Source organism: Ornithorhynchus anatinus, chromosome 3, assembly GCF_004115215.2.
Source record: "Ornithorhynchus anatinus isolate Pmale09 chromosome 3, mOrnAna1.pri.v4, whole genome shotgun sequence".
NCBI classification, from domain to species: Eukaryota; Metazoa; Chordata; class Mammalia; order Monotremata; family Ornithorhynchidae; genus Ornithorhynchus; species Ornithorhynchus anatinus.
In genome coordinates, this window is record NC_041730.1 from 102,740,428 (window position 1) to 102,766,266 (window position 25,839).

General features: G+C 41.2%; 1 protein-coding gene and 1 non-coding gene across 2 annotated transcripts in view; one reads left to right on the forward strand and one right to left on the reverse strand.

Moving 5' to 3' along the window:
- CTNNA3 (catenin alpha 3) overlaps positions 1–25,839 on the reverse strand; it is a 1,377,490-nt gene that overhangs the window by 1,131,844 nt on the left and 219,807 nt on the right.
- On the forward strand, positions 19,205–19,340 carry LOC114810595. Its single transcript, XR_003758291.1, has one exon. It is a non-coding gene; the product is annotated as a small nucleolar RNA SNORA7 (small nucleolar RNA).

Here is a 25,839-nt window from a genome sequence, read left to right on the forward strand (position 1 = left end):
TGGAGTAAGTGGCAGAGGAAGTTGATATGGGCTTCAAAGGAAGGGAAAGAAAGGGATGGGGGAGGTGTAATGGTGTCAAAGCAGCATTAGGGCTTGAGAAGGAAGCCTCCTCCTTTCCCAGTGATTCTTGGGGGGTGAGAGAAGATGAGAGAGCAGCAGGGGAGACTGTGTCAGGTTTCAGTGATGGCGAGGAGGAGTGACTGAATCAGGCACAGGTCAAGGATAAAGGGAAGCTTCCCAGTTAAGGAGCAGGGGTTCCACAGGTCACACCTGACACTGTCAGGGTCGAGGTGGGGGGGAGCAATAGGGGGAGAACAGCACAAGGGGTGGGGAGGATTTGGATGGGAGTGAATTGAAGGGGGCCAGCATGGGGGGAGAGCAACGAGGGGTGAAGCTGGGACAGGATTACAGTGATGGGATAGGAAGGAGGGGCGGGGACAGAGCAAGGGGTAGGGAGGGGTTGGATGGAGTGAGTTGGCAGGGACCTGCACAGTGGGAGGGTACTGTATCCCCATTTTGCAGATGAGGGAACTGAGGCACAGAGAAGTTAAGTGACTTGCCCAAGGTCACACAGCAGACAAGTGGCAGAGCTGCGATTAGAACCTAGGTCCCCTGATTCCAAGACCCATGTTCTTTCCATTAGGCCACGCTCTTTAACCCTTCCTTACTTATCCTCACTCCTATCTCATTACTACCCAGCCTGCTCACTTCGCTCCTCTAATACCAATGTACTATCTCTTTTTTATGGTACTTGTTAAATGCTTACTTTGTGTCATGCACTGTTCTAAGCACTGGGATGGATACAAGTTAATTAGATTGGACACAGTCCTTGCCTCACATGGGGCTCAAAGTCTAAGTAGGAAGAGGAACAGGAGAACAGAGGCACAGAGAAGTTAAATGACTTGCCTAAGGTCACACAGCAAACAATTTGCTTTGGCAGAGTGGGGATTAGAACCCAGCTCCCCTGACTCCCAGACCCATGTTCTTTCCAGTAGGCCATGCTGTTCTGTCTTCTCATCTCACTCTTCTTGCTCACACCCTCACTCCTGCCTAAAAATTCCACTCCTTGCATAACCGAAAGACCCACCACTCTGCCAGTCTCGAGCACCCAGTTGTAATCATATCTCCTCCAGGAAGCCTGTCCAGACTAAGCTCCACCTAATATTTTTTTCCCTTCATATTACTTCTTCCATGTACTTAGACCCACCCACAAATGTTTAGGTACTCTCCCACATCCCCACAGCACTCAGTTGCTTAACCTACCTATAATTAATTTTAATATCCATCTCCTCCTTTAGATTGTAAGCTCCTTAAGGGCAGGGATCATGTTTACCAACTCTACTTTACTATAATTTTGCAATCATCTAGTACAGTGCTCTGCACAAAGTAAGCTCTAAATAAATATCATTGATTAATAGACACACTGAAGCACATGATTTCCCCTGCATCACTCGAGCATATAGAGGAATAGAAAGACACCACACACACCACTTTACAGGAGGCCATCCTTCCTGTCTCATAAACCCGTAATCTTGGCGTTATCCTTGACTCCCCTCTCTCATTCAACCCATATATTCAATCTATCCCGTAGGTTCCACCTTCACAACATCACTAAAATCCACCCATTACTCTCCAACCGAATAGCTACCATGCTAATCCAATCACTTATCCTACCCTGAATGAATTACTGTATCAGCCTCTTTGCTGACCTCCCTGACTCATGTCTCTTCCCCACTCCCGTCTGCTGCCCAGATCGTTTTTCTACAGAAATATTCAGGCCATGTTTCCCCACTCCTTAAGAAACTCCAGTGGCTGCCCATCCACTTCCACATCAAATGAACTCCTTGCCATTGACTTTGAGACACTCAATTACCTGGCCCTCTCCTATCTCACCTCACTACTCTCCTATTAAAATTCAGTAGTATTTGCTGAATTTTGCTTCTCTAATGCTAACCACCTCACTGTACCTCGAACTCATCTATCTCGCTGCCGATCTCTCATCCATGTCCTGCCTCTGACTTGGAATGCCCTCCCTCTTCAAATCTGGCAGACAATGACTCTCCACCCCCTATTCAAAGCCTTATTGAAGACACATCTCCTCCAAGAAGCCTTCCCTAACTAAGCCCTCCTTTCCTCTTCTCCCATTCCCTTCTTTATCACCCTGACTTGCCCCTTTATTCATCTCCCACTCCCAGCTCCAGCCCCATATAGGTATGTATATATGTAATTTATTCATTTATATTAATGTCTGTCTCCTCCTGTAGACTGTAAGCTCATTGTGGGCAGGAAATGTGTATGTTTATTATTCTATTGTACTTTCCCAAGCACTTAGTACAGTGCTCTGCACACAATAAGTGCTCAATAAATATGATTGATTGAATCCACCCAAATGAAGGGCCCTTCTCTTGGTTCTCTCTGAAAAGCAGCATGGCTTAATGAGAAGCAGCATGGTTTAGTAAGAAGGAGCAAGGCTTAGTGGATAGAGCATGGGACTGGAAATTCATTCAATAGTATTTAAGGTCATGGGTTCTAATCCCAGCTCCATCACTTGTCTGCTATGTGGACTTGGGCAAGTCACTTTACTTCTCTGTGCCTCAGTTACCTCATCTGTAAAATGAGGATTAAGCCTGTGAGCCCCATGAGGGACTGGGACTGTGTCCAACCTAAATTTCCTCTAAGCCCTTTAGTACAGTGCCTGACACATAGTAAGTGCTTAACAAATACTATCATTATTATTATTATCATTATTCTCTGGAGGGATCCCTGTGCCCCTCTATTTCTCCCAGAGTCATTGTGTTTCCCTCCCTGGTCTCTATGGACACAGCTTCTGAACCAGGAAACTCAGGGGCAGGAGCCAAGGTGGAAGGAGGCTGGACACTTGAGATAAAAATATAAGATCTAACAAAATTCAGAGCCATATCAGTTCTGGGAACAGACCAAACTAATCAACACCTGTCCCGCTGCTGCCAAGGAGGGAATGGGACTGAGTACTGATTGTGGGAAGCTGAGGTTCAGAGCCAAGCACCTCCCACCACTCCTATTCTCCCAAGCTTCCTGGGCTGGTTCTCTCCAGCCAAACTGCCCCCATCCTTAACATTGCCTCTGCTTCTCCAAACCCCTGTTCTCCCCCATCCCATCATTGGCTACCCCCATAAATCTTCATAAAGCAAGAGAATCCAAGTTAAATGCAGTAGAAGCTATCTAAGGGAAGCAGCATTGACTTCTACTGCTTCCATTTTCTAAATCACTGTCTCACTGAGTTGAGCCAGAATGTCTTCTCAGCCTGAAAGATTAGAGAGGAAAGTTCCCAGAGAGGGAAAATATCTGCTCTCCATTCCCTTTAAATTGATGGAAAAAAGTTTCTTCAGGGTTCCAACTGAGCCCTGGCTATTCCACATGGGAGAAGTGAAGCCAGGTAGATCTTTTTTCACTAGTGTTTCCCTGCTAGAACAAAGCTCTAGTCTTCATGTTGCTTCCCTATATCAATGTGCTCGTTGTCTTTTCCCAACACGTAGCCAGCTGCTGAGTCTAACCAGGACGCCCTATAGCAATTGGAAGCCAACCAGGCTATTCTATTGCCTGTCACCAAAGAACAAGAGAGGAAAGGATTCTTGCTTTTAATGGCTAAAAAGACTGCCTTCTGAAGTCTCATAGTCAGTAAAATTCATTATGAAAGAGAAAGTCTGAAAGACCACATTTCATCCCCTCCCTTTAGAAAGGAGGCTAGGCTTCACTGCCACTGGTTATTTTTGTGAATCAAGGTCACATGGCAGGTACTTTTCTTGCAAAGGTTTTCATTGAAGAACCAGAAAATGAGGTAGTGAAGACATTCTGGGCCCTGGGCCCTTCCAGAGCAAATAAGCTAATAATCAAACAACTTAAGTCTCAAAGTCAACTTATTTATTCATTTGATTTATTTCTCTGGAGGCTAGTAGAAAACAAACCACATATGAAAACTTGAAACCAAAATGTATTTAAGATCAGTTATGAAAAGTAATTAGGGCTACACAGTAAAACTGTTGAAAGTCATGAGCATTGAGGAAGCCCAATGGTGAATTTTCTAAATGAAATTTTGAAAATACAGGACAGCCTAATGACTGATAACTGTCCTGGTTATTTTAAAAGTGCCAGCTTCTTGTATCTCCATTCCTGAAGAAGAATACCAGCTAATACTTCTTTAATTAATTGCTAAACAGCTCTTTCTAATTTTCTGCTTTAAAATGTACCAAAACCTAAAAGCCAAATATGTCAGTGACCTCAGAAATTGGAATGTGGGAAAAGTGATAGTTATCCAACAACATTTCAAAATTAATTACCTGACTTGACTTTCAGATTCATCATGTGATGATGCTTTCCCAACTGTGATTTTTAGGAAAATTGTGATAATTATAAGGTTGCAAATTTGTGCTGTTGTTTAATAGAATTAATATGACAATGTGTGGGTCCCCCAAATCTTTAACTGCAAGGGATCAGACTGGGAAGAACCACACTAGCTGTGCCCAAGAAAGCATCTGCCCCAGGGTCAAAATAGCTCCATCAGTTTGCAAATATTAATTAAAGGGGGGGGGGGTTACTTAAACTGTGAGCCCCATGAGGGAGAGGGACTGTGTCTGACACATTTAGCTAGCATCTACCCCAGTATTTAACGCAGTGCTTGCCACAGATTAAGTGTTTAAATACCACTATTATTATTATCATTACTATTATTTACTCCCACATTAAATACTCCTGTATTTTCAAAATTTAATTTAGAAAATTCACTGTTGGACTTTTTCAATGCTTATGACTTTGACCAATTTTACTGTGTAGCCCTTCTTACATTTCATAACTGATCTTAAATGCATTTTTGGTTTCAATTTTTCATATGTTTTCCACTAGTCTCCAGGTAAGTAAATCGAATGAATAAATAGGTTCACTTTGAGACTTAAGTTGCTTACTCTTGCAGCAGATCAGTCCCCGGTGTTCTGGGAGAGTGATGCAGATGAGTCAGAGGGGGGATGGATAATAATAATAATTGTAGTATTTTTTAAGTGCTTACTTTGTCCCAGGCACTGTACTAAGTGCTGGGGTGAATACACATAAATCGGGTTGGACAATAATCCCTGTCCCAAGTGAGGCTTACAGTCTCGATTCCCATTTTATAGATCAGGTAATTAAGGCACAGAGAAGTGAAGTGACTTGCCCAAGGCAACACAGCAGCCAAATGGGCTCCTCTCCAGACTGTAATCAGCTAAACCTGGGAGCTGCTTCTATTATCCTACTCATCCATTAGCCCTGGGCAAACAGGGGTATTAACATGGCCCTGGACGATGGGAGAGCAGCAGACTGCTGGATGTAGATACTTTGGCTCGCCTTCATCAACTGTCAGACTTCCAAGCCAATACTCATGAACAAGCATACACTCTCATGACCAGATATTCAGTTTCCAACTTCATACCGGCTGGAATTAGAGATCATTAATGTTTCAAATGCTGAAACACTGGAGAAACACATACATTCTTTTTCTGCCTGCCAATATATTGGCCTTGTGTGGACACAGCCAGGTGGCAGAAGAGAGAAAAGCAAATAGCTCTGTCTATCCCAGAATTGGTCATCAGTCACTCTCCCCAAAACGCCTGGTTCCTTGGTCCCAGCATGCTCTATGTTTATTGACAGGTGTGTAAGACTTAAGCCACTGATGGGTGTTCGCCATGTGTCATTTTCCACCAGATAATCACACCGTCCAAGGCTCTCTCCATCTCCTCTAGTGGACCATCAACCCACCTGCCCAGGATCCCGTACCGGCTCTCGTCCACACTACCAAGGCATCTCCATCCTTACCTGCCCTGCACAACCAAGGCGGGGCAGAACAGCAGCCACTGCAAGTCCCCACCTCCACAAAACTTTTCAAAGACCAATCAAAGTATCTGCTATTATATAGTGATCACTGTGGCTGTGGTTGTGACTGTAGACTCTGAGCCACTAAGAGCCTTAAGTTCTGCTTTTCTAAGCCATACTACCTTCCTGATTTTTGGTTTTGTCTTGATGTCTTAGTGATTTTGTTTCATTTTTTTCTATGTGTCCACCTGCAATCTCTCTCCCACTTTCTATTTTTAGATTGTAAGCCCCTTGAAGATCAGGGACCATGTCAAATTCCCACCTAAGTATTCTTTCCCAGTGCTTAGTACTGTGCACTGAACACAATATGTGTTTAATAAAGATATTATTACCACTATTTTCACTAGCTTCCTTAAGGGCAGAAAAAAAGGAAAGGGAAACTTTCTACCACTGCTATAAACCACAAAAATTTCAATTATTTCTGAATAATTCTCAGAAATTAAATAGACCAAGTGTTTACTGTAAATTAAAAAAATACACAAACATCTTTCTTACTGGGGAAGAGGATAAAGGAATGAAACGTGCTTTAACAGTCATTAAAATCTAAGGCATTAAAAAAATTCTATAAAAATAAAATAAAAACAATACATCTATTCCTTGAATAAATCATTGGCATTTATTGAGCACTGAACTGTATGCCCAGCACTATTGTAAGTGCTCAGGAAAGTATAAAGTAATAGAGTTGGTAGGAATGATCCCTGCCCACAAGGAGCATACAGTTTGTGGATCAGGGAATGAGAGGTCTGTAGAATTAAACCTATCATGACATGATCTTCATTCTCAGCCCCTTTAGTTTTCTCCTCACTTCCTTGCCCTTACAATCACCATCCCTGTATATTTATTTCCCTTCTATTCCAAGTACCTGCCATGTCAATTGCACAGTAAACCTGCTCAGAGACTTCTCAGAAATAAATATCTACTGGGAAAGGAGTCAGCCCAGTTTAATGTCCCTTGAACTTAATACCCTGCTTTCAAAGATCTGGAATCTTCAAGTATAAACTATTCAATATTAGTGGAAAATAACTAGCCAACCTATCTTGTATCTACCTGAGAATTTGGCACAGCTTAATTCATGTATAACTAAAAGTTGATAGCTGTACTTACTACATTCAGAAAAAGACTAGACCTACTTGGGACCAGGTTTTGGGGCTATAGTATGAACCACAAATGAAAATATCACCAGCCAAAATAGCATTGTCACATTTGAGCAAGAAATGACCTGAATTTGTACAAGATCTAGTAGTAATAGTATTTGTTAACCGCTTACTGTGGGCAGAGCCCTGCAGTAAACCTTGGGAGAGACTACCCAGGTGAGAATGTGATAGGGATTGTCACATATCGATCTTATTTTCCACACCTTGAAAAAAGCAGTATGATCTAGTGGATAGAGCACAGGTCTGGGGGACAGAAGGACCTGGGTTCTAATCACAGGTCTGCCACTTGTCTGCTCTGTGACTTTAGACAAGTCATTTAACTTCTCTGTACCCCAGTTACCTCATCTGTAAAATGGAGATTATGACTCAGAGTCCCATGTGAGACATGGACTGTGTCCCACCTGATTAGCTTTAATTCATTCATTCAATCCTATTTATTGAGCATTTACTGTTTGCAGAGCACTGTACTAAACATTTGGGAGAGTACAATACAATAATAAACACTCACATGCCCTGCCCACAATGAGCTTATTGTCTAGAGGGGGAAGACAGACATCAATACAAGTAAATAAAATTACAGAAATGTACATAAGTGCTGAGGCGCTGGGAGGGGAGAAAAGCAACGGGAGCATGTCAGGGCAATGCAGAAGGGAGTGGGACATGAGGAAAAATGGGGCTTAGTCTGGGAAGGCCTCTTGGAAGAGATGTGCCTTCACTAAGTCTTTGGGAGGGGAAAGTAATTTTATGTTGGATTTGAGGAGGAAGTGTATTCCAGGACAGAGGCAGGACGTGGGCTAGGGGTCGGCAGCAAGACAGGTGAGAGAGATAAAGGCACAGTGAGAAGGTTAGCACTTAAGGAGCAAAGTTTGTAGGCTAGGTTTTGGGAGAGAAGCAAGGCAAGATAGGAGAGGGCAAGGTGATGGAGTACTTTAAAGCCAATGGTGAGGAGCTCTTCTTTGATATAGAGGTGGATAGCAACCACTGAAGTTTTTTGAGGAGGGAGGTGACATGTCTTGAATGTGTTTGTAGAAAAATATCCAAGCAGTAGAATGAAGTATGGACTGGTGTGGGGAGAGACAGAAGTCTGGTAGGTCAGCAAGGAAGCTGATGCAGTAATCCAGAAGGGATAGGATGAATGACTGTGCTAATGTTGTAGCACTTTGGATGGAGGGGCAAGGGCTAATCTTAGTGATGTCTTGAAGGTGGTACTGAAAGGATTTGGTGACTGACTGAATATGTGGATTTAAAGAGAGGAGTCAAAGATAGCACCAAAGTTGTGGGCTTCTTTATCTACCCCAGCGCTTAGTACAGTGTTCTTAGCACATAGCATAAACATCAAAGGCAAGTTTTTGTATACATATACTAACATAGCAGCATAAGATTCTGCAGAGACTTTTTGAGAAATACCACTGTCAAGAAACTTTTTTTCCAAGTTTCGTCACTTAATAACCATTACGTGACAGTGTGCCAGGGCTTTAATAATGAAATGAATGGCAGCAATTCTGTACTCTCTAAGCCTTGATGCTGAATCATTACATTTCCTTTTCTCTCAAGAGGAAAATGTCTGCCAATGGGAAAAGAAGCTGCTATAAAAAATGCAATCATACATCAAAAATAGATGCTCATCCAAAAACACACTGCAAAGGACATTAAGTTTCTAAAACATGGACAGGAGTAGAGTCTGCTGGTAGACATACAGCAAGGATAGCAAACAAACAGGTTGAGTTGAAAGTCTAATTCATCAAAGCCAGCGTATTAGCATTACCAATCTGTTCACAGTAATAGGAAGGTTCATTTTGGCTTGTGGTTTGTGTCAAGGAGTGAGTGAGTTTCAGTCAAGAAAAACACTAACAGTGATTCTTTAAAAAATATATATATTTTAAGAGATTTTAATACTCTCCCCTTTTGTATATCCTGCAATGATCTGCAGGACAACAATCTCAAAGGGAAGAAAATGTCTTGAGCCCTTGAACTCTGTACTGAATGCTAATGCAGTTGTATATGATAGATTTAATACAGAACTGAGAATAAATGACTTTCAGCAGCTGCACTCTAGACCTATAAATTGCTCTGAGTACTACAAAATCCATAGAAAGGAAGATCAGCTGTATAATTTACAGCATCAGTATTTGTCATGAAAGAACAGCAAATGCAGAACTTGATTTTATCCTTTTCAGAGCACACATACTTCCTTGAAAATTAGAAATTATCATTCCAGAGAACCTATTTAGGCAGCACAGCTATTCATTTTAGCATACTGCTATTTAAAAAGGCAGCATCCTTCTTAATTTCTATAAATTTAAAATGAATAAGCAGAAAAGTATAAACATCAAAAGAAAGGGATTTCAGGCACATTATTGCAAGCTTATATGAAGAGCTCATTAATCCTTATTTATTATTCACTTCAAAAGCTAGGTTCTGGAAAAATCTATCAAAACACATTTAGAATATGAAGCTACTGAAAACAGCACAAGATAATGCACTAGTTTCAAATTCTTGATCAAGCAACGCTGTGGTATAATCTTCGCAGGGAAAAGTGAAATTTTAACATTAAGGTGTGTTAAAGCTTTTTTGAGAAAAAAAGTGCAGTACCTCCTAGAAAACTAAACTCTGAAAAGTAAACAATGTAATCAAGGAAGTAATATTCTCTTAAGTACAGACCACGTGAACTCTCAAACAGTACAGTAACCTGTGCATATTCAGCACTCAATAAATGCCATTGATTGATGATTTCCCATTTAAACCAATATGAGGAAATGCCCAAATTTGAATTTGTCTCACAGAAAACAAATCTACCACTTCTCATTTCTAAAACATTAAAATCATATTTAGTTAGTTGATCTAACTCATCTAATCAGACTCTGCCACTTGTCAGCTGTGTGACCTTGGGTAAGTCACAACTTCTCTGTGCATCAGTTACTTCATCTGTTAAAATGGAGATGAGGACTGTGAGCCCTATGTGGGACAACCTGATTACCTTGTATCTACCCCAGCGCTTAGAACAGTGCTTGACACATAGTAAGCGCTCAACAAATACCAACATTATTGTTATTATTATTATTATTATTATTACTAAAAAATCACAGTACTCTTGCAGTAAAAATATTTTGGATGATTTTTTAAAATGGTATTTTCTAAGCACTTACTATGTACCAAGCACTACATTAAGCACTGGGATAGAAACAAGATAATCAGGTTGGACACAGTTCCTGTTGCACATGGGGCTCACAGTCTTAATCTCCATTTGCAGTTGAAGAAACTAAGTCACAGAGAAGTGAAGTAATTTGCCCAAGGTCATACAGCAGACCAGTGGTGGAGCCAGAATCTTTAGATAATAAGTTCAAAGCATACCCAAGGTTTAAGAAGCTGACAAAGATCTCTCCAAATATAAATTTTGGGTGGGTTTTCTTTTTGATTCATAGTCTGTGATAGAGTGTTGCTTCTGCCTCAACTTTCTATCCTTCCTTCCTCCAATAGAATGGAAATTTTATAAACATATCTGATTCTATTTAGAAGATATATAGCTGAGACAAGACTCCAGACCCTGTGCTTGACTAGAAAACCTACTTAAAATAACAAGGAAACATTACACAATAGAAAATGCCATATGGGGTCACGGCATTGGACTAGCAGATCCAATTGTCTGTCTCTGATAGAGGCATTAATTTATCTAGATGCCATTCGAATTTGATATTTTCTGCCTGCAAAACTTTCTGTGGAAACAAATTATGTGTGATTTGTCACATTGGGATGTCCTCCACTCTGCTTCCTGTCTCTCCCTTCTCCAATCCATACTTCACTTTTGCTGCCTGAATCATTTTTCTAAAAAACTGCTCAGTCCACATTTCCTCTCTCCTCAAAAACCTCCAACAGTTTCCCATCCATCTCTGCACTGAACAGAAACTCCTTACTCGGCTTTGAAACATTGTTAGCTTGTCCCCTCCTACTTTACCTTGAAGATCTATTACAACCCAACCATCACACTTCACTCTTCTGAATACCAACAGCCCTGCTTCTCTTGGCCTCCCGCTCCCTTCCACTTCAACATGACACGCTCTTCTCCCCTCTCCCCACCCCACAGCACTTCTAGACTGTGAGCCCATTGTTGGGTAGGGATTGTCTCTATCTCTTGCTGAATTATACTTCCCAAGTGCTTAGTACGAACTCTGCATACAGTTAGTGCTCAATAAATACGATTGAATGAATGAATGTATGCATCTATACTTCTAAAATTTTATTTACTTACATTGATGCCTGTTTACTTGTACCGATGTTTGTCTCCCCCTGTCTAGACTATGAGCTCTTACTGAGCAGGGATTGTCTCTCTTCCAAGCACTTAGTACAGTGCTCTGCACATACTTAAGCGCTCAGTAATTATGATTGATGAATGAACTAAACCTTGATCTTGTCTATCTCACCATTGTCCTTCCATGCCCATGTCCTTCCACTGGCCTAGAACTCCTTCCCTCTTCGCAGACTAATGGTCTTCTCTTACTAAACACTCAAATTTACAAAAATGACATCTCCTCCAGAAGGCCTTCCCTGCCTAATGTCTCCCCTTTTCTGTACTTGGGTTCATTCATTCAATAGTATTTATTGAGCGCTTACTATGTGCAGAGCACTGTACTAAGCGCTTGGGATGAACAAGTCGGCAACAGATAGAGACGGTCCCTGCCGTTTGACGGGCTTACAGTCTAATCGGGGGAGACGGACAGACAAGAACAATGGCAATAAACAGCGTCAAGGGGAGAACATCTCGTAAAAACAATGGCAACTAAATAGAATCGAGGCGATGTACAATTCATTAACAAAATAAATAGGGTAACGAAAATATATACAGTTGAGCGGACGAGTACAGTGCTGTGGGGATGGGAAGGGAGAGGTGGAGGAGCAGAGGGAAAAGGGGAAAATGAGGCTTTAGCTGCGGAGAGGTAAAGGGGGGATGGCAGAGGGAGAAGAGGGGGAAGAGGAGCTCAGTCTGGGAACGCCTCTTGGAGGAGGTGATTTTTAAGTAGGGTTTTGAAGAGGGAAAGAGAATCAGTCTGTTTCTGTTGTTCACTCAGACTCAAAACACTTAGGCACATACCCATCTGCAACTTATTTTAATGTCAATCTCCCAATCCAGTCTATAGCCTTTTGTGGGCAGGGATCATGTCCAACTATTCTATTGTACTGTATCTGCCAAGCATTTGGTACAGTGCTCAGCACATAGTAAGGTTCAGTAAATACCAGTGACTTATCTTGAGCCTCATATGCAACAGACTATGACTGAACTGATTGTAATAATAATGATAATTATGGTATTTGTTTAGCATTTACTATGTGCCAGGCACTGAACTAAATGCTGGGGTGGATACAAGCAAATCAGGTTGGACATAATCCCTCTCCCACATGGGGCTCACAGTCTCAATCCCCATTTTACAGATGAGGTAACTGTGGCATAGAGAAGTGAAGTGACTTGCCCAAGGTCACACAACAGACAAGTGATAGTGCCAGGATTAGAACCCATGATATTATTACTATCCCAGTAACTTGGATTAATACATGTTTCATAGTACCTTAAATACCAGAATTATAATTATTATCATTTTCAACCTTCAACATCTATTTGGTGAATATCAATAGAAATTATGTATGCACCTAGTCCACACCCATCATCTTAATAATGCTCCCTTAAAAAATCAATATTTCAACATCTGTATGCACAGCACTCTACTAGGCACTTAGAAGAGTACAAAATAATAATAATAATTGTGGTAGTTATTAAACTTTTACTATGTGCCAAACACTGTACTAAGTGCTGGAGTAGATGCAAGATAATCAGGTTGGATACAGTCCCTGCCCCACATAGGGCTTGCTTTCTGAGTAGAAGGTAGGAGGATTTAATCCCTATTTTACAGATGAGCAAATGGAGGCTCAGAAAGTAAACTGACTTTCCCAAGGTTACCCCACAGGCAGACACCAGAGCAAAGATTAGAATCCAAACCCTTGATCTTTCCTCTAGACACATACTGCTTCATATTCTACAATATAATTACTTAGTAGATGTAACCTCTGCCCTCAAAGAGCTCTGTTGCTATGTTCCTGAGCCTGTAATTTCAATCTTTTCAGTCTTCTGATTAGTTTTCTTTTCCTTTCAGAACTTTTCTAGCTCTGTAATGTGCTGCCAAAACAGCAGCAGAGTGAAGCCCACTAATCCAGATGTGGGTGTAGCCTGGTTTTAAATAGTAACAGAACCATTTTCATTCTTTTTTCTTGATGATGCCCTGAATTTTCTTGCTGCCACTGCAGACTGGACCAAATATTTTAGAAGAATAGACAACGAGTTTGCTTTCCAGAGTCCTTATAGCTCAGAGCCCATCTCCCCTTAAGGGCAGCATTGCAGTATTTTTCCCTTAATGTATTACCTTGCCTAGGAGTGAGCTTTCCCCAATTTGCACTCATTTATGTCTCATCATCAGTCAGGAACCAGGAAATACGAGTGACATTGAACTCCACTGCACTTACTGATGCCTCACTTTCCATGTGATTCTTTTTTTTTTTTACAACTTTTGTGCATAGGACCCTGGATACACATTCATTTCAAAAATAACTGGAAAAAGAGGACCCAGAAAGCTAATAGTGATGATTCCCATATCACACAATAGCCATGGCTAAAAGGGGCAGCATGTTTATTTGGAAACTGGATATTTTCTGTAGGATAAATGGACAATTTCTGGATATGCCAAATGGACTGGGCTTCTTTCAGATAAACAGAAGGACTGAAGTTTGCTTTTCTCTCAGGGTCCCCTATTCTTTAAACCACACGAATCACATGAACAAAATTCATGAATCAACCAAAAGGACTTCTGAAATGCAGAGCAGCTCCTTAAAATTTTGATATCTTCCTTCCCTCCCCATTAGATGGGGAAAGGAGCATCTGGTTAATTTGACAAGGCTGCATAATTATGATTGTTTATTAGTCACTGAATCAGTGGACATATATGTGATTCATGATTTCCTTCCAAAACACATATTGCTAAACACCAGCTCTGTTCCAGAATATCTCCTTGAGTATTCCTCAGTGGGAATTAAGTGACTGTAAAATGGCCTGTCAGTTTCAGCTATATAGTTTTTGCAGTTGCTGTCATTCACTATATTGAAAAAATATCCTGTGGTCATGACTTAACTAACCTCATTTTTCTCCAGGTTAGTGGTGCCCAATTTTCAAAATATTCATTAAACTAAAGTAGTAAACCCAAACAATACTTGAGTAATTCATGAATGGGAAGCCAGTCACCTAAAACTGGATGAATAATTATCCATCATCCAATCCAAGGTAGTTACTGAGTGTTTGGTGCAGACCACTGTACTAAGAATTTGGGAGAGTACAATATATTAGATTTGGCAAGCACGTTCCCTGCCCACAAAGAGTTCACAATCCGGAGGGGGAGACAAACATTAAAATAAATTATGGATAAGTTATATAAGTGCTGCAGGGCTGAGGATGGGGTGAATATCAAAGTGCTTGATGACTTAACATATATCATAAAAAATATAAGAAGGAGTATGCGGACAAGGGCTAGTAGTGAGAAAGAAGAGATAAAAGTACAGTGAGTAGGTTGGTGCTAGAGAAGCAATGTGTACTCTAGTTGGTATAGAAGATGGGCCAAGTAAGATGGGGGGGAAGCTGATTGAAGCTGATGGTAAGGAGTTCCTATTTGTTGCAGAGATAGAGGAGAAACTATGGTAAGTTTTTTGAGGAAGAAGAGATTGAGGTACAGTGAGTAGGTCAGTGTTAGAGGAGTGAAGTGTGTGAGTAGTTCAGAGTAGAAGATCAGTCAGGGAAGATAGAAATGGGAGAACTGATTGAGTGCTTTAAATAATAATTCATAATAACTGTTAAGAACTTACTATGTGCCAGGCACTGTACTAAGCGCTGGAGTGGATACAAGCAAATCGGACATAGTCTCTGTCCCACATAGGGCTCAAAGTCTTTTTTGCCATTTTACAGATGAGGGAACTGAGGCACAGAGAAATGAAGTGACTTGCCTAAGGTCACATAGCAGAAAGGTAGTGGAGCTGGGATTATAACCCATGACCTTCTGACTTCTGGGCCCACTACACCGTTCTTAAAGCTGATGGTAAGTCACTTCTATTTGATTTAAAGGTGGATGAACAATCACTGTAGGTTTCTGAGAAAGGGGAGACAGAATAAGTGGGAGGGGTGTTTTTTTAGAAAAATGAGCTAGGCAGCAGAGTAAAATATGGACTGGAATGGGGAGACACTGGAGGTATGGAGGTCAGCAAGGAGGCTGATGAAGTAGTTAAGGGGCGATATAAGAGCTTGGATGGTAGCAATTTATGTTGAGAAGAAAGAGTGAATTCTATAGATATTATGAAGGTAGAACAGTTCCCTGAAAAATTACATTTATTTTGTACTACGACCCGTTTATCTGGCAAAGTCCTTCAAGATGAAGAGATAAGCTGCCACAGTTTCTCACCACCTCATCCACAGTCTAAGTGGTTTAAACTAATTGGCATAACATTATGGAGCTGGAGAACAGGGAGGTGGGACATTCCAGTGAGCCCTCTACCCCTCCCTCAGCCACCTCTTTATCTTCATGGGGCAGAGAGGAGGTAGAGGAGGGTTCTGCCACCGCCGCTCCCCTGTCCCTGGGGTTGTGGGGGGTGGGAGGGGAGGAGGACTCTCACCCAGGGGTGGAGATGGCAGTGATGACAGCAGGAGAGTGGCTCTCCAAGCCTGGCAGAGAGGAGGGTGAATATGGTAGGACAACAGGCCTGGGGATTACTGAGGATACTGAATTTAATTTTTGAGGAACATTCCCTCAGTCTCTCAATCTCTAGTGATTTCACTACATCAGAAGACTGGTAAATGTTCCAAACAGATCTGGTCTGCGGGAGCCAGAGGATACGGCACATGAGCATGCCATAAATTAACCCCTTCGACTACGTGATTGACAAGCAGATAAGAGAGCCAAGAATCACCTGAAATCCAATTAAATGTATCTTGGGCAATGCACACCTGCATCACAGACCTAACAGATCTTAATACAATGCTCTGCACACAGTAAGAGCTTAATAAATACTATTACTAGTCACTACAGGGCCCATTTCAATAGTCAAGGGAGTCCAGAATGGTTTAGAACACCCAATTATGAAACCCCTCGAGGATCCAGCTCTTGATTCCTTGGTCTAGAGTAGGCTGAGAATTCTGTTCCAAACCAAATACGTTGGCTTACCAAACTACAGCCTTGATACCCAAGGAAATTCCACAATTGACCAGTCTCTTCAGGTTACTGAGACCCTGGGGCTGATCCAGAGGCCAGACAAATCACTCATTATAACTGAAAGTTAACCTGAATTTAACCTGAGACCTAAGAATTCAGACCTCATAATGAACCTGGAAATAAGGGAGGGAACCACCAACCCAGTCTCTCACTGGCTCCTCAATTTAATCTCCCTATCAGGCAACAGAGTTCCTGGTTCTTACATTGAGAACCAGTGGGGCCTAGTTGAAAGAACAAGGGATGGGGACTCAAATCTGCCACTTGTCTGTTGTGTGACCTTGGGCAGATCATCTAAATTCTCTGTGTCCCTCATCTGCAAAATGGAGATTAAGACTGTGATCCCTTAGTTCAGTGCCTAGCACTTAACAAATATCATTTTAAAAACCTGAAGAAACTGTGCTGGAGTCAAAGAAGGTATTTTGCTTTTATGCCTCCATATTTATGCAGCACACTGGGACAGTTCAAAACTCACAAACTCACCATGTTTATTAGTGGTGCTCTCTGGCAGTTAAAGGGAATCGAAAAGAAGGAACCAATTCCAACTCTGTTTTAAGTCTGATGATTGATTGATTGATTGATGCCTTATGTAGAACTGTTTTATGAAAGCTAGAGACATTAAAATGTTACTCAATGTCAAGACTTTAATTGTAACAACCCAACTCTATTAAATAGATGAGTGGATATGCAGGTAGGAAGTTATAATGTGGGAAAATGAATGTGTTTAATTCAAGATTTTAAACTCCTTGAGGGAAGGAATTGTTTCTATTGATTCTATTGTACTGTACTTACCTAAGTACTTATTAGAAGATTTTTACACAAATAAGTGCTCAATAAGCACCACCAACTGATATAATTTCAAATAAGCAGCTAACCACCTCAGGCTCCTGGTGATCTAATCCAGAACCACATTACAAGCAAGTTTTCCGTGGAGCCAAGGGTTCAGGAATAGGGACACTTAGAGAAGCTGCATGGCTTAGTACATAGAGTATGGGCCAGGAAGTCAGAAGGACCTGTGTTCTAATCCTGTCTCTGCCACTTGTCTGCTATGTGACCTTGGACAAGTCACTTAACTTCTCTGTGCCTCAGTTACCTCACCTGTGAGCTCCATTTGGGACAAGGACTATGTCCAACCTGATTATTTGTATCTACCCCATTGTTTATTTTGTACTGTGTACTTAGTACATAGTAAGCACTTAAAAATACCATAAAAAATAGAGGGTAGGGTGAAAATGTGGGTAGAGGATGGAAGACTTAGTGAAGGGAAATGAGGAATAAAATTAGCTAAAAAAAAAAAGCTAAAAAATGCAGCTGTGGTACATGCTCAGGAAAACGTACATTCTTCTTTATTCCTAACTTTAACATCAATAACCCTAAGTCTTCATTTCATGAAGAATAACAAAATCTCAGTTAATGAGGAAAGTTGAAAAAGTAATATTTATTAAAGACTTTACTTGAAAAGAGCAGGAGGGCAAAATTTAGTCTAGGAAAATAAAGAGGGAAGAGGAATTTCTGGAGAGCCACTTATCCTCCACCAAATGCAAAAAATGCTCCCAAACCCAGAGCTCCAGCCTACAGGATCCACCCACATTATTAAGAAATGGCACACCTTATCTTGTACTCAGGCTCAGGTTATAGGAGAAGAACTTTGGGAGGATGGGGATTTTGCCACTGTAGGATTGAAATAAGAGCTTTATCTCATTCACTCCCAAACTCATTTATCTCAAATCTCTGACATGACTTCAGACCTTCTAAGCAGGCTGAAAAGAGCTGAGTCTGACCCATTAATTCTTCAAACACTGCATGCCACACCAAGCTCCATTCTGTTCACTTTCTATTTTCTTCCAAACTCAAAATAAAAGGCTAACTTCTATTTCCAGAATTTAAGTACTCTGAGGTGGTTCATACTTTTTAAGTACCATTTATGTCTGATAAATATTGGAAGTTTTGTGAGCATTTTGCTGACTGGTAACAACTTCTGAAGGCCTGCAGATACTTTGAACTAATGGAAAAACACCACGAGCAGTGGTAGAGTATTCTCTTTCCATTTGAAATTTTATCTATTGACAAAAATGTCCAGTTAGGCATTCTCTCAGTTCAATAGGTTATTTATTGCCTAATCTAATCAATTAAACTCAATCACTTTGATTCACCTACAAGTCCTTTGTTTTCCTTGTGCAGCACCCTTTCTAAATGTAAGATATAATAGCACTTGAGTGCTGTTTATTTACACTTCTTGTAACTGGGATAATTTATTTGATGGCTAAAATGAGGGGAAAGAACACTAAGCCAGAAATATAGGCTGTCTGGCTCCACACTCAGATAGTATTTTTCAAATCAGCGTTATGCTTTTTAATTTGTATGTACTTAAAGTATTTACAATTCCAGGAGGATTATTTTATTTAAAAAGTTTATTTGGCGTGAAAAATAATTTTTCAAAATTCTTCCAAATTCATAGATTGTTGTCCTCATTTATGTAACATGAACTGAAAAAGTTTTAATAGAACAATGCCTTATGAAAATAATTACGCAGAAGTGAGGCCTAATCATTTCTTTAGTTCCCTATATATATAACAGTTAAAAAAACCAATTTTGCACAATTTAAATTCATCACTGGCTGCATTTTCAGTGCACTGAGGGGAGTAAGTTGGCTCTAGAAGGAGATAAGATCCTTGAGGGCAGAAATCCTACCTATTTATTGTATTCACCCAAGAGTTTAGTACACTGCTCTGCTCAGAGTAAGTGCTTCATAAGTGTTGGAGAAAGGGTTAGTGTTGAAGTTCCCCATTTCCATAGCGACCAGTTCCCCACGGTAACAGGAGTAGAGTGGATCATGTGTAAAGGACTAGGGAGCCTAAGAGAAAACCAGCACATAGTGGAAACAGTCCCCTCTCAAGGTCGCACCTGGAGAGTTTCTAGTACTCTACCAGTCTCGACTATGGGAGGGAGAGTCGCAGAGGCCTACCCATTCCATTCCTTGCTTGGACATTGGCTAGTGAATGGAAGGCAATCTGCTACAAGTCAAAACCTACCTGTGCTAGGCAGCAGTGGCATGGGAGAGAGTCAAGGGTGGATACTCAAGTTTTTGCATGGACGAAGGCAATGGTAAACCACTTCTGTATTTTTACCAAGAAAATTCTATGGATACACTACCAGAATGATTGCAGATGGAGCTGGGGTATTCTGGGAGAGATGTGTCCATGGCGTCACTATAGGTCAGAGACAACTTGACAGTAAAAGACAAGTGGAAACAGTAGAGGCCTGGAAGTCAGAAGACCCGAGTTCTTATCCCTGCTTTGAGTCAGAAGACCCGGGTTCTCAACCCTGCTCTGCTGTCTTCCTGTGTAACCTTGGGCACATCACTTAACTTCTCTGTGCCTCAGTTTCCTCAATTGCAAAAAGGGAATTCAATCCTACTACCTACTACTTAGACTGTGAGCTCCATGTGGTTCAGGGACTGTGTCCAACCTGATAAACTTGTATCTACCCCAGAGCTTAGAACAGTGCTTGGCACATAATAACCATAAGAAGAGAGACCTGCTGACACTAAATAAAAATTGAGGAGGGACCTCTCCAAGATGTAAGTGGGGCCAGTTGCCAGTAAGCTGACCTATGCCTTCACCCTAACAACCAGACATGGCTCAGTGAGAAGCAGCATGGCTCAGTGAGAAGCAGCATGGCTCAGTGAGAAGCAGCATGTCTCAGTGGAAAAAGCATGGGCTTTGGAGTCAGAGGTCATGAGTTTGAATCCCAGATCTGTCACTTGTCAGCTGTGTGACTGTGGGCAAGTCACTTAACTTCTCTGTGCCTCAGTTACCTCATCTGTAAAATGGGTATTAAGACTGTGAGCCCAACGTGGGACAACCTGATTCCCCTATGTCTACCCCAGCGCTTAGAACAGTGCTCTGCACATAGTAAGCGCTTAACAAATACCAACATTATTATTAGACGTGGGCAGTGGTGAAGATGATGAGGTTTACATAGAGACTTATATTCATTCAATATTATTTATTTATTGAGTGCTTACTACATGCAGAGCAGAGTACTGTACTAAGTGCTTGTAATGTGCAATTCGGCAACAGAGAGAGACAATCCCTGCCCAATGACGGGCTTACAGTCTAAACGATTGAATGGTCACACCAAGAGTGGGTAGCACACAAGACATACTAAACCTACACTGCAGATTGCACTGTGGGCAGAGAAGGAAATGTCTAACATCACTCCACTGGGCAACACTCACACAAACTACAGGTGATAAAATGGGGATTTTCTACAAGGTGGTTCTTTGGGGAACAAGGGTCTGCGGGGACCAAAGCAGTTTATTTAGCTCTATTCATATAATATATGGATCCACTTGGTATCGTATAATTTAGAGCTGCTTGGAGCCAGTACCAAATACCACTGGTATCATTTGCAGAGCGAGAACCAGGGAAGGAGTCACTCGGGGTCCCTGTTGAACAACAAAGATCTTCTAAGTGCACTTCACCAACATCACGAAACTGTGTGAAAAGGTCTCCCCAAATTAAACTAGAGAGAAGGTAACCACAACTCTCCTCACATTCAAAGCCCTTCTAAAAATCCATTTCCTCCAGGAGGTTTTCCCTGGTCAAGCCATTTGGTCTTGTCATCTACATAGAATGTTGATCCCGAACATAATTGAAGAGTTTAATAATTATACTGCTGTAGAATATTAAAAGGCCAATTATTCCAACTAAACACATTTACATATAAACTACTGACTTTATATTCTAAGGTTATGCTGCAGATAGTGAGCACAACATTTGAGGGTGGAAGTTGCTGTAAAACCTGATCAGTGTCCAACAGTTCCTTTGCTACTAAAATAAACACTAAAAGCAATGCTTTTAAGTCTGTCCTTTGATTTGCAGGTGTGACGTAGAATCTGTCATTAGATATGTATCCTCACTTTTAGTGGCTCTAAAAGATTGTCACCCTTTCTGATTGTGGCATGCAAGCTCAAAGCATCTGATAACATTGCTTCTGAGAAGTCTGCAGCTAAGCCACCCATCTGAGGACACTGTAGAACATTGTAGATGCTCAATAAATGTTAACAATAATAAATGCTAGTAATCTGGAGAAGGCCTGATAGACAAGAGAATGCTTTATGTGCCTTCTGAGTTATAGGTTCTGCAGGGCAAAGGGGACAAAGTCTTTTGCGGGTGAGTGGGGAGAGGAAGTTGATGAAACGGGGCTTGTGAGTGACAGACAGTCTTTGAAGACATAACAGGACAGGAAAACATATGTGTTATAACAAAGGCTTCACAATTAGAATCCCATAGAGCTAAAACATTCTCTAAACCCCACATCCTGACAGGGTAACCAGGTGCTAAGGTCTCCAAGTACATCCCAAACACTCTGGGAACCAGCCAACTAGCTACCTGAGTTGCAGGGATAAAGATCTCCTTCCCTATTCAAATCCAGGTCTCCAGCTCCAACCTAACACCTAGGGAACTCCGACTCCAGTTCAAACCTTGGAACCCTGGATCCTAACTCACAGTTTGCAGGCTGGCTGGCTGGGATGAAAGTACCTATCTCTAGACTCTTCCAGACTGTAGCAGAGGTTTCTTTCACAACTTTCTTACTCCATACCAGAAGTTTATGAATCAGAGGTACTTATCCAGTGCTATTTATCCGGAGCACAAGAAGGCTAGGGTTCTTCCTGGAGGTAGGGTAGCAGTAGGTGAGTGAGTAAAGGTCAGGGGTCTGAGGAGAACTGGGGAGCTAAAGTGGAGGAACTAGGGTCAAAGAATGCTACTAGCTCAGACGCACAAAAACGCACAGCCAAACAAACCTTTTAGTGTTCTTCTCATTCGACTTCCCGGGCTGGCAGTTTGGGACTATGACCAGTAATTCCATTTAAAGGCGACCCCAGATCTATAATGTTTTGGGATGAGGAAGTCACCTAAGAGTCACTGTGCTGCTGATAGCCATTAGACCTTCCCATTTTAGAACAAGGATCATGAAAATAATAAGTATTCGATAAGCATTTACTGGGTGCAAGGCTCTGTACTAAGTGCTGGAATATATTTAAGGTAAGTGGCATAGTCCCATGCCACTTGGAGCTCATAGTCTAAGTAGGAAGGAATGGGAGTTAATCCCCATTTTACAGATGAGGAAATTGAGGCACAGAGAAGTTAAGTGACTTGTCCAAGTTAACACAGCAGGAAAATGGCAGAGCTAGGATTATTCATTCATTCATTCATTCAATAGTATTTATTGAGCACTTACTATGTGCGGAGCACAGTACTAAGCGCTTGGAATGTACAATTTGGAAACAGATAGAGACAATCCCTGCCCATTGACGGGCTTACAGTCTAATCGGGGGAGTCAAGCAGTGTGACCTAGTGGATAATAATAATAATAATAATAATAATGTTGGTATTTGTTAAGCGCTTACTATGTACAGAGCACTGTTCTAAGCGCTGGGGTAGATACAGGGTAATCAGGTTGTCCCACATGAGGCTCACAGTCTTCATCCCCATTTTACAGATGAGGGAACTGAGGCCCAGAGAAGTGAAGTGACTTGCCCACAGTCACACAGCTGACAAGTGGCAGAGCCGGGATTCAAACTCATGACCTCTGACTCCGAAGCCCAGGTTCTTTCCACTGAGCCACAATTAGTTTAGGCCTGGGAATCAGAAGACCTGGGTTCTAATCTTGGCTCCACCACTTCCCTACTAATAATAATGTTGGTATTTGTTAAGCGCTTACTATGTGTCGAGCACTATTCTAAGCGCTGGGGTAGATACAGGATCATCAGGTTGTCCCATGTGAGGCTTACAGTCTTAATCCCCATTTTACAGATGAGGTAACTGAGGCACAGGGAAGTTAAGTGACTTGCCCATAGTCACACAGCTGACAAGTGGCAGAGCCTGGATTCGAACCCATGACCTCTGACTCCCAAGCACGTGCTCTGTCCACTGAGCCACGCTGCTTCAATACACAACTTCTCTATGCCGCAGTTTAAATGGGAATCAAGACAGTGAGTCTTATGTGGAACATGGAGTGTGTCCAACCCGATTAGATTGCAACTACTCTAGTGTTTAGTACAGTGCCTGCATATAGTAAGTCCTGGTTCTGCCACTTGTCTGCTGTGTGGCCTTCGGCAAGTCACTTAATTCCTCTCTGCCTCGGTTACCTGATCTGTATAATGGGGACTGTGACTGTGAGCTCATCGTGGGACAGGGACCTTGTCCAAACCAATTTTCTTGTACCAACCGCAATGCTTAGTACAGTGCCTGGCATATTGTAAGTGCTAAGACATTCCCCCGATTAGACTGTAAGCCCGTCAATGGGTAGGGACTGTCTCTATCTGTTGCTGATTTGTACATTCCAGGCGCTTAGTACAGTGCTCTGCACATAGAAAGCACTCAGTAAATACTATTGAATGAATGAATAAGTCCTTAAAAAATACCATTTTAAAAAAAAGCCCAGGTCCCTAGGTCCCTCTGTGCTTTTTCCACTAGGCTATATTGCTATTCCTAGGAGATGCATTCTCAAAGTGTCTTTCACTCATCCCACTTATAAGTGACCATTTCAGGTCCCCTCGAAACAACTGATTATATATCTTATCGGTCTTTTCATATGCACAACTTTTAGACTGTGAACCTGTTGTTAGGCAGGGATTGTCTCTATCTGTGGCCTAATTGTACATTCCAAGCACTTAGTACAGTGGTCTGCACACAGTAAGTGTTCAATAAATATGATTGAATGAATGAATGAAACTGTTGGCTTCACTGACAATAGAAGCCATAGCATTTAGTGATCACTAATGTGATGCAGTGCTTGGGAAGTAACAAATCTAGAAGTAACATATTTCCTGTCCAAATTCGATTGCCTGTATTTTGGGATCTCATTAGTAGTAGAAGTATCATTTATTATTATCATTAGTATTACTAATTATTAGTAGTAGTGATACCATTCACTGCATCCCAAGCGGACAATGAAATGGAAGCTGAGGGTCACTACATGATTGGCAATTTCCTTTGCTATTAGACAGTATGGCTGGAAAAATTTTTAATGTAAATGCAAAAAACTTGATGGGATATCATTAGTCACTAATGAGGCATTATTTTGCTCTGTCAGGCTTTCAATTTAGTTAGAAACTTCAACCACAACAGTCCGATATTCTCTCTTAGCTCCCCATAGAACAGATTCATTGTCTTGGTTGCGTTTCCTAGGGCTTTGTAAATGAGTGGATTTCTGTCTAGGTAGCAGAATTGAGTAATAGCTTTTCAACTCTCCTTTGTTAATGAAAACACTTTGCTATCTAATAGATTTCTTGTTCATCATCCAGTCTCATGATCCATCCACAGGTCTATGCCTCTGCTTCAGAACCTATCGTTTTTACAAGTCTGCATGCATAATCACTGTAAGAACACAGTCAAAAGCATGCTGTTTCTGAATTTTTATGTTTTTCAGGTTAGATTAATCATCAAAACAAAGAAGCACTCTTAGTTGATGTATTCATTTTCTCAAGAATCATCCAGAAATAAATTTTGCAGTAAAAACGAAATGTTTGGTTCAGTCATTTTAAGCAAATGAGAGGTTAAATTTTAGTGACAACCTCCCTTCACAAGTTCATTTCATAATCTGTCATCTCTCATATTTAAGTGGCATCTTCCCCAAGCAAGTAAGTTTTTCCAAAATAAAAAAGACTTTAATGCAAAATGTTTCAATTGTTTCAATCTAGTGTTCTTCAGAATCTTGCCAGTCACACTAATCTATACTTATATGTGTTTCACAGAAAGGATTCGTTAGACATTTTCAAGAATTTTCATTCCAGTCCATCTTAACTGCACTTCTGCTAGATGACCAGAAATTATTTCATTTTATTCATTTATTCATTTCCATCCAAAGCCATCACTTCTCTCTTCAACATCCACTGTCACAGAAACTAACGTAAAAACTCTTTCATTTTAATCCCATGTGGCTTTCTTCTGATTGCTTCTCCTGCAGACTATAGAAAGCAATTTTGGTAAGTGCTTAACTCAATCAGTTTATGTCAACATGTGAACCTGTAGGGTTCCACTTATAAATCCCATAATACAGCTTGCCACTGGAAAGCACACTTCTACCAAGATTTATATCTGGCTTTCATCTTCAATGACAGTATTAAATCCATTGATGTTTTTTTCCCATACTCCTTCCTCCCTTCTACATATGTGCTTACTCTATTTGTAAAATCAAGAGAGCCAAGAAGAGCTTTTTGCTCTTATGCTTTAATACTACCAAAAAGCTTTTGTCAAGTGCTAATTGTTGACTTGCCTGGGAATTTTGCTGCAAGACCACTACAAAGATAGCCCTCAGCTTTGTATGCATGTAATCTCTTGCTGTCCTAATGCATTTACCCCCTAAAGATACAGTCCATGTTTTCACACTTTTACTTCTTCGCATCTTGATCTTTGCCATGCCCTGGCTCGGTGAGAGCAATCCCTCTCCTGACTGCTGCCTGCCAGACTGGATTGCCTGTTGCATGAGCAGGGAATTTGTCCAACAACTCT